At 50.4% G+C, this 8,168-nt stretch overlaps 1 pseudogene; it reads left to right on the top strand.

Annotated features, from left to right (window-relative positions):
* Window positions 1-4,716: 4,716 nt before the first annotated feature.
* LOC132587327 (actin-related protein T2-like) lies at window positions 4,717-5,890 on the top strand (annotated as a pseudogene).
* Window positions 5,891-8,168: the final 2,278 nt, after the last annotated feature.

The following is an 8,168-nucleotide window of genomic DNA, read 5'->3' as shown; positions in this document are numbered from 1 at the left end:
CTTTTATTGGCCTGAACTAGACCTTTCATTCTGGCCAAGACCAGTTGCACTCAAAGGGAACTTTACATGTTCTCATGAGTTTGTTGAGGTTCGGGTTTTCTTTTTCTTTTTTTTCCTTATACGCTCAGGGCAGGGGTGACCAGATTGTGGCTCAGGATCCACATGTGGCTCTTTCACACACATTGTGCGGCTCTCAAAGCCCCCACCACTCCATTGGCCAGTTTGGAGAAAGCATTTGTCTCTTTAAATCACTTCTCCAAGCCAAGCCAGCTGGCAACTTGAAGAATGCATGTAAAGTTGCTTTCTTTCCACTTCTCCTCCCCCATCTATTTGCCTTCCTCCCTCCCTCCCTTCTCTCCCTCCCTCCCTTTGTGGTCAGGCAACAATTTTTCTCCAGGTCAGTTTGGACAGGGATCCTGGAAGGCTTTGGGGTTTTTTGCCATCTTCTGGGCATGGAGCCTGCTGACTATCCCCGGGCCAAAAGAAGTAAAACTTCAAAGTACCCGTAACCGGGCTTTTTCTGTTGTGGCCCCATAGCTGTGGAACCAACTTCCAGAAGAAACACGAGCCCTGTGGGATCTTGAGCAATTCCGCAGGGCTTGTAAGACCAGTTTGTTTCGATTGGCCTTCGCAGACTAGAACTGTTAATTAAGGCCACCACCTAGACAATAGCACAATTCAATTTTACTGTTTTAGAATTTTAATAGTTTTAATTAATTATGGTTTAAAATGTTGTTTTATATTATGTATATTTGAACTTTGTTGTTAGCCGCCCTGAGCCTGCCTCGGCGGGGAGGGCGGGATATAAATAAAAGGTATTATTATTATATTATTATTATTATGGAGCAGGTGTCGATGGGGGTGTGTGGGGAGAGGTATTTGTGCATTTCCTGCATTGTGCAGGGAGTTGGACTAAATAACCCCAGAGGTCCTTTCCAACTCCGTGATTCTATGATTCTCCCTTCCGAAGGACAGACATTATTCTGCCTACTGGGGAGGGAAATGCAGAGCCGGCAATTCTCCCTCTAACAACTCCAGAGCCGCCTTCCATGTCGATTTTTGATGAAAGCCTTTAATTAGGTAACCCTCGGTCTCCCTCCCCAGATGGTCAGGCTTTTGTGTTCCACTGCAGTCTAATTACCACCATGGTTCAGCTGGCCAGACAACCGGCGAATTTCATTTTATAAATGAGAAAACCTTTCCCGTTTTGTGCCCATGAATATTTTTCATTGGCTCTTTTCTGCAGCAATACACAACGGTGGGGGGAGGAGGAGGACTTCCCTCCAGGCTCTGAATGCTGAACTTTTGACTCCATGCCCTTCAGAGAACATCGGAAGAGCCCTGCTGGATCAGACCAATAGTCCATCTAACCCAGGCATTCCGTCTCGCACGGCGGCCAGCCAATTCCTCTGGACAGCCAACGATGGCATAGAGGCCGAGGCCTTCCCCTGATGTGGGATTAGGGTTGCCAATTCCCAGGTTGGGGCAGGGGATCCCCCGGTTTGAAAGCCCTCCCCCACCGCTTCAGGGTCATCAGAAAGCAAGGGGAGGAGAGGGCAATGGCTGCTGGGCACTCCATTATTCCCTATGGAGACTGATTCCCATAGGGGATAACAGAGAATTGATTTGCGGATATCCGGGGCTCTGGGGGGGGCTGTTTTTTGAGGCAGAAGCACCAAATTTTCAGCATAGCGTCCAGTGCCTCCACAATGCTCTCCAAATTTCAAAAGGATTGGACCAGGGGGTCCAATTCTATGAGCCCCAAAAGAAGGTGCCCCTGTCTATTATTTCCAGTGGAGGAAAGGCATTTAAAGGGGTGTATTTCCTATAAATCTGATGGCCAGAACTCCCTTTGGTGTTCAATGATGCTTGACACATCCTTGCTCCTGGCTCCACCCCCCAGTGTCTCCTGGCTCCACTCCCAAGTAGAGGGGCATGCGGGGGAGGTGGCGGCTAGCCCAGCAGGTGAGCGCGGGGAGCACAGCAGGCGAGCACCAGGAGGCTGTTGGTGGCAGCGGCAAGCACGGGGAGCGGCAGAGGAGGCAGCGGGCCCAGGGAGAGGGGGTGCCTCATGGTGCCCCTAGGCCAAGTGGCGCCCAAGGCGGCCACCTACTTGGCATACTCCCACGCGCTGGCCCTGCTCCCACCCAAGTACTTACCAGGCTCAGCCCTGCTTCGTTCCTGAGATCTGACGAGATTTGGCTCGCCTGGGCTATCCAGGTCAGGATTGACTGGCTGATTTTAGGATCTCAGAGATTCACCTAGGGTTGCCAGCCTCCAGTTTGGGCCTGGAGATCTCCCCTTTTTACAACCGATCATAGAATCACAGAGTTGAAAGGGGCCACACAGGCCATCTAGTTCGACCCCCCCCTGCTCAATGCGGAATCATCCTAGAGCAGGGGTGTCAAATACGCAATATGGGCTCCTCTCAAGCCGCAGGGAAACTGGCTGTTGTCTGCTTCCTTCTCCCTATCCCTTGCTTCCTTCTGCATCACAGCTTGCTTTTCCAGGCTCTCTCAATCGCACAGCAGAGCTACCGAGCCAAGCCTCTCTTCCTTTTATTGTCTGAGGCTCCTCCCCCTCCTGGTCTCCTGGGGAAGGAAGGAAAGAGCCAGAGCTTCCTTTGCCCAGTTCCCTGGATCCTATGGGAGAAATACAAAGAAAGCACCTTTAAATAATAATAATATAATAATAAATTTTATTTGTATCCCGCCCTCCCCGCCTAGGCGGCTCAGGGCGGCTAACAACATTTCATACATTTACATACAGGTAGATAGGTAAAAACTTTAAATTTAACAATTAAAAAATTAAACATATAAAAACCAGTCAATAGAATTAAAATACATAATTTAAGTTAAGTTAGATGTATCTGGCAGCAATAAAAATATTCTGGCGCTGGTTCTGCCAGTTTAAATATTCCATAATAATATTATAGATGGCGATTCCTTTACTCCTAGCAACTCAGCATTTGATATCAATGTAAGCTTGTGCTGAAGAGGACGGTCTTGCAGGCCCTGCGGAACTGGTCAAGGTTCCGCAGGGCCCGCACTTCCTCCGGAAGGTGGTTCCGCAGCGTGCAGGGGGCCGCAGCTGAAAAGGCTCGTGCTCTGGTGTTTTGGAGCTTGACCTCTCTCGGCCCGGGGGTGGTCATTTTATTTTTTTCCCATTGACCTCAGTGCCCTCTGGGGTTCATATGGGGAGAGACGGTCCCTTAGGTAGGCTGGTCCTCGGCCATAGTAGGGCTTTAAAGGTAATGACCAACACTTTGTACTGGACTCGGTAGATAATTGGCAGCCAGTGCAGTCCCGCGCAGCCCCCGTCCGTATGTGCTCTCCGTTTCGAGAGCCCCAATAGTAGCCTGGCCGACGCGTTCTGCACCAGCTGCAGCTTCCGGGTCCGGCACCAGAGGTAGCCCCAAGTAGAGGGCATTACAGTAGTCCAATCTTGAGGTGACCGTTGCATGGATCACTGTTGCGAGGTCCCGACGCTCCAGGAAGACTTGAGGGTTAATGTTTTTAAGGATGTTTTAAGTTTTACACAAAATATTTGTGTTTGTCTGTGTCCTTTATAAGGTTTATATCTCTGCTACCTAATCATAAAAAGGTTCACGCATCGCCTGGCCCAACCCGACATGACTCGGCCTGACGAGGTCTCATTCATGTCAGATTTGGCCCTCATAACACCCCTGGCCTAGATCATCCCTGACAAGTGTTTGTCCAGCTGCCGCTTAAAGACTGCCGGCGAAGGTGACATATCCTTAATTGCAGAATGCTCAATGCAAAGCCTAGCATAGGTCCACTCTGCTCCGTCTTGCTGAACTCCAGTTCCAAGGAATCTGTAAGACAGCCAGTCACAGTTCAAGGGGACTACAGTTGTGGTCATGCGGTCCTAGGGTTCCCAGATCCAGGTGGGGAAACTTCCAAAGATTTGGGGGTGGAGCCTGGGAAGGACAGGGAAACAAAGCGAAGAAGATGATACTGGATTTATATCCCACCTTTCACTCTGAATCTCAGAGTGGCTCACAATCTCCTTTACCTTCCTCCCCCAACAGACACCCCTGTGAGGTGGGTGGTGGCTGAGAGAACTCTCCCAGAAGCTGCCCTCTTTTCAAGGACAAACCTCTGCGAGAGCTATGGCCGACCCAAGGGCCGTTCCAGCAGCTGCAAGTGGAGGAATGTGGGAATCAAACCCGATTTTCCCCAGATAAGAGTCTGCACACTTATCCGAAAAGAAGACCACCATAGATTTATACCCTGCCCTTCCCTCTGAATCAGAGTCTCAGAGCGGCTCACAATCTCCTTTACCTTCCTCCCCCACAACAGACACCCTGTGAGGTGGGTGGGGCTGAGAGGGCTCTTACAGCAGCTGCCCTTTCAAAGACAACTCCTGCGAGAGCTATGGCTGACCCAAGGCCATTCCAGCAGGTGCAAGTGGAGGAGTGGGAGAATCAAACCCCGTTCTCCCAGATAAGAGTCCGCGCATTTAACCACTACATCAAACACATGGGATACAAAGCCATAACGCCCCCCCCCCTCCCATTTTATCCAGGGGAACTGATCTCTGGAGATGAGATGCAATTCCTGGAGATCCCCAGGCCCCGCCTGGAGATTGGCATCCCTACATGGGCCTTGCCCATTTGTGATGTCAGGATGTTAGAACAGCTGATTGCCAGGCATTCCAGCCTAGGACCAAGATCCCCCATGGAAATTACCCTGACTGCTAGCATTGGTGGCTGTTCTGCAGAGGGAGAGATGTTCGATAGAAAAGTCTTATTTATGGCCCGCCGTTATAGTTGACAATGGATCCGGATCGTGTAAAGCTGGGATCTCAGGTGAACTGGAGCCCCGGGCGGCTGTCCCATCGGTTGTCGGCCACCTTAAAGAGAAAACAGAGGAATGCTACCTTGGGGCGAAAGCTCTCTCCAAGAAGGGCAGCTCGGTTTTGAATCATCCTGTTGAGCGGGGCACCATTACCCACTGGGACGACATGGAGACTCTCTGGAGATACATCTACAGGCCCGAGCTCAAGTCAAAGCCAGCGAGAGGCCCGTACTTCTCTCAGAACCCCCCCTGAATCCTCTTCAGAAACGGGAAATCATGGCGGAGCTGATGTTCGAACGCTTCCAAGTCCCAGCGTTGTACCTCGCTATCCAAGCCACTTTGGCGCTTTACGCCTCGGCACGTACCACCGGGTTGGTGATGGACGCTGGAGACGGGGTCACTCACACCGTCCCCATCTACGATGGCTACTGTCTCCCTCACGGGGTGTCAGGCTCGATGTGGCGGGAAGGGACATCACCAGATACCTCACCCATCTCCTTTTGGACAACAGCCATTTGTCGGTAAGCAGAGCCAAGGAGACCACGGTGAAGGACATCAAGGAGAAGTTCTGCTACGTGGCTTTGGATCCCAAGCAAGAAGCAGAGAAGAAAACCGAGGGGGTCCTGAAGCTGCCGGATGGGACACCATCAAAATTAACCTCCACCTCTGCAGGGCACCTGAAATCCTTTTTGCGCCGAAAATCGTCGGCCTCGAGGCACCGGGGCTTCACACCATGATCACCAACAGCATCCGGAAGTGCGACAAGGATATTTCTGGCCTTCTCTATGGGAATCTGGTCCTCTCAGGGGGTTCTTCACTTTTCCAGGGGGATGGATGAGAGGATCTTTAAAGGATGAACCCGAAGTTCCCAACAAAGTTCCAGTGCGCATCATTGCGCCCCCAGAGAGATTATGTGCTTCTTGGCTAGGAGGGTCCGATCATAACCTCCCTTGGTCTCCTTTGTACCACTGTGGATCACCCAAGAGGATTACAAAGAATTTGGTGCCGCTGCGGTCCACCGCAAGTGCTTTTAAGGTTTGAAGTCGCATCCCAATTAGAACCTTCGGCAAGGGCTGATAAAAGGGCGCACGTTGAATAAAATAATCTCGCAGATCGAAGTTTAAAAAAAAAATTATTGCTTGAATAAAAGATCTCAAAGGTGTCCTTGGAAAGTTGTCTTCCTGTTTATGAGAATATCCTTCATTTTTGCAGGTCTCATACTTAGGGTTGCCAATCCCCAGGTGGGGGCAAGGGATCCCCCCGTTTGGAGGCCCTCCCTCCCGCTTCAGCATCATCAGAAAGCGGGGGGCGGGGAGGGAAATGTTTGCTGGTCACGCCATCTATTCCCTAGGGAGACCGATTCCCATGGGGTATAATGGAGAATTGATCCATGGGTATCTGGGGCTATGGGGGGCTGTTTTTTGAGGCAGAGGCACCAACGTTTCAGCATAGCATCCAATGCTTCTCCCCAAAATATCCTCCAAGATTCAAAAAGATTGGACTAGGGGTCCAATTCAATGAGCCCCCAAAGAAGGTGCCCCTATCCATTTCCAATGGAGGGAAGGCATTTAAAAGGTATGCTGTCCCTTTAAAATGTTATGGCCAGAACTCCCTTTGGAGTTCAATTATGCTTGTCACAACGTTGCTCCTGGCCCCACCCCAATGTCCCCTGGCTCCACCCCCCAAAGTCTCCTGGCTCCACCCCCCAACGTCTCCTGGCTCCACCCCCAAAGCCCCCAGATATTCCTTGAATTGGACTTGGCAACCTTACTCATATTTCTGGATCTGAAGGAGCTTTCAAGGCAGAGAAAAGGATGGATTCCTTTCCTGATGTTGTAAAAGAACATTTGAATGAGGGGAAATTTTACAGTTTCCAGACATTTTGAAGCCAGGCCAGGAGAACAGGATGGAGGGGGGGGGGGGAACTAAAATACACACAGTACTTCAGGGGTGTCAAACATGTGGCCCATGGGCCAAATCAGGCCCCCGAGGGCTCCTGTCAGCCCCCCCCCCCGGAGCAACTGGCTGTCATCTGCTTCCTTCTCCCTTTCTCTTGCTTCCTTCTGCATCACAGCTTGCTTTGCCAGGCATGCTAACTGCATGGAAGCTACAGAGCAAAGCCTCTATTTTCTCCATTGGCTGAGGCTCCTCCCTTGGGGAGGAAGGAGGGGAGGGAGAGCTTCCTTTGCCCAGTTCCGTAGAGCCCATGGGAGAAGTACAAAGAAAGCACCTTTAGGACCAACAAGTGCTAATGTTTTAAGCACGTTTTTAAAGTGGTTTTTTAAAAAATAAATAAATCTTTAATTGTGTTTGCTGCGTCCTTTATAGAGTTTATATCTCAGCTACCTAATCTTAAATAGGTCCACACATGACCTGGCTTGATATGGCCTGGCCCAGCCTGACTATGTCACATTTCTGTCTGATCCGGCCCTCATAACAAATCAGTTCAACACCTGTGCCTTAGTTTCAGCATGTTTACTTACTTATCGAGCCTAAATTTATTCCACTACTTTAATAAAACAAAACACATCATTTATAACCCGGTCAACCTATCAAATTGTAAGTTTGGGCACGGTTACAGAGTTCAAAAGGAAAAAAAAAATTTACGAGCAAATCTGCAAATGTACTCTATAAAAATGGCGATCTCTGCTGGATTATTCCACTGTAGTCCAGCAGTTTGTTAATACAGTAGCCAGCCAGTTTTCCTAAAAGAGCCAATGACAGTGGGTTTTTTCTCAGGTACCTCCCTCAAATCTTCAGGAAGCCAGAGCTGGGAACTCTTAGGACATACCAAGTAGCCTTAGCCCATATTATCTTAGTTTTTGCCACTTGGGAGGGAGGGGACATTAGAAAACAGACTTTGCAATGGAGTCCTAGGTTTGCTACCTCCAGGGCGGGAAATCCCGGGAGATTTTGGGGATGGAGTCTGGGGTGATGAAGGACCTCAGCTGTACCAAAGCATCTATTTTTTTTCCAAGGGAACTAATCTCTGTTGCCTGGAGACAAACTTTAATTCTCGGAGTTCTCCAGGCTGCACCTGGAGGTTGGCAACCAGAAGGGAGGGCAAACACCCTCTTGGTGGAAAGTCACGATGGTCGCACCGTGCGGCAGTATCCATCAACCCCGCCAGGGCGGCGCCGTTCTCTTCCCAGTCCCCCCGCGTCGCTTTCAGGTTGCCTTTTATGGGTGGCCGGAAACCGTTTCCGTGGAAACATGCAAATCACCTCTTAAGCGAGGGCCTCGAGCCTGGATAGGACAGGAGAGGGGGATTAGTCATAGAGTCCCCGAGCCAGCAAGGCTTCATTCAAGACGGGAAGCCGCAGCTCAGCTCTCTCTTCCCTTGGTTGG

Source organism: Heteronotia binoei, chromosome 18 (assembly GCF_032191835.1).
Source record: "Heteronotia binoei isolate CCM8104 ecotype False Entrance Well chromosome 18, APGP_CSIRO_Hbin_v1, whole genome shotgun sequence".
In the NCBI taxonomy this organism is placed as follows: Eukaryota; Metazoa; Chordata; class Lepidosauria; order Squamata; family Gekkonidae; genus Heteronotia; species Heteronotia binoei.
Note: the sequence above shows the minus strand (reverse complement) of the source record. Positions and strands in the feature narration are given on the sequence as shown.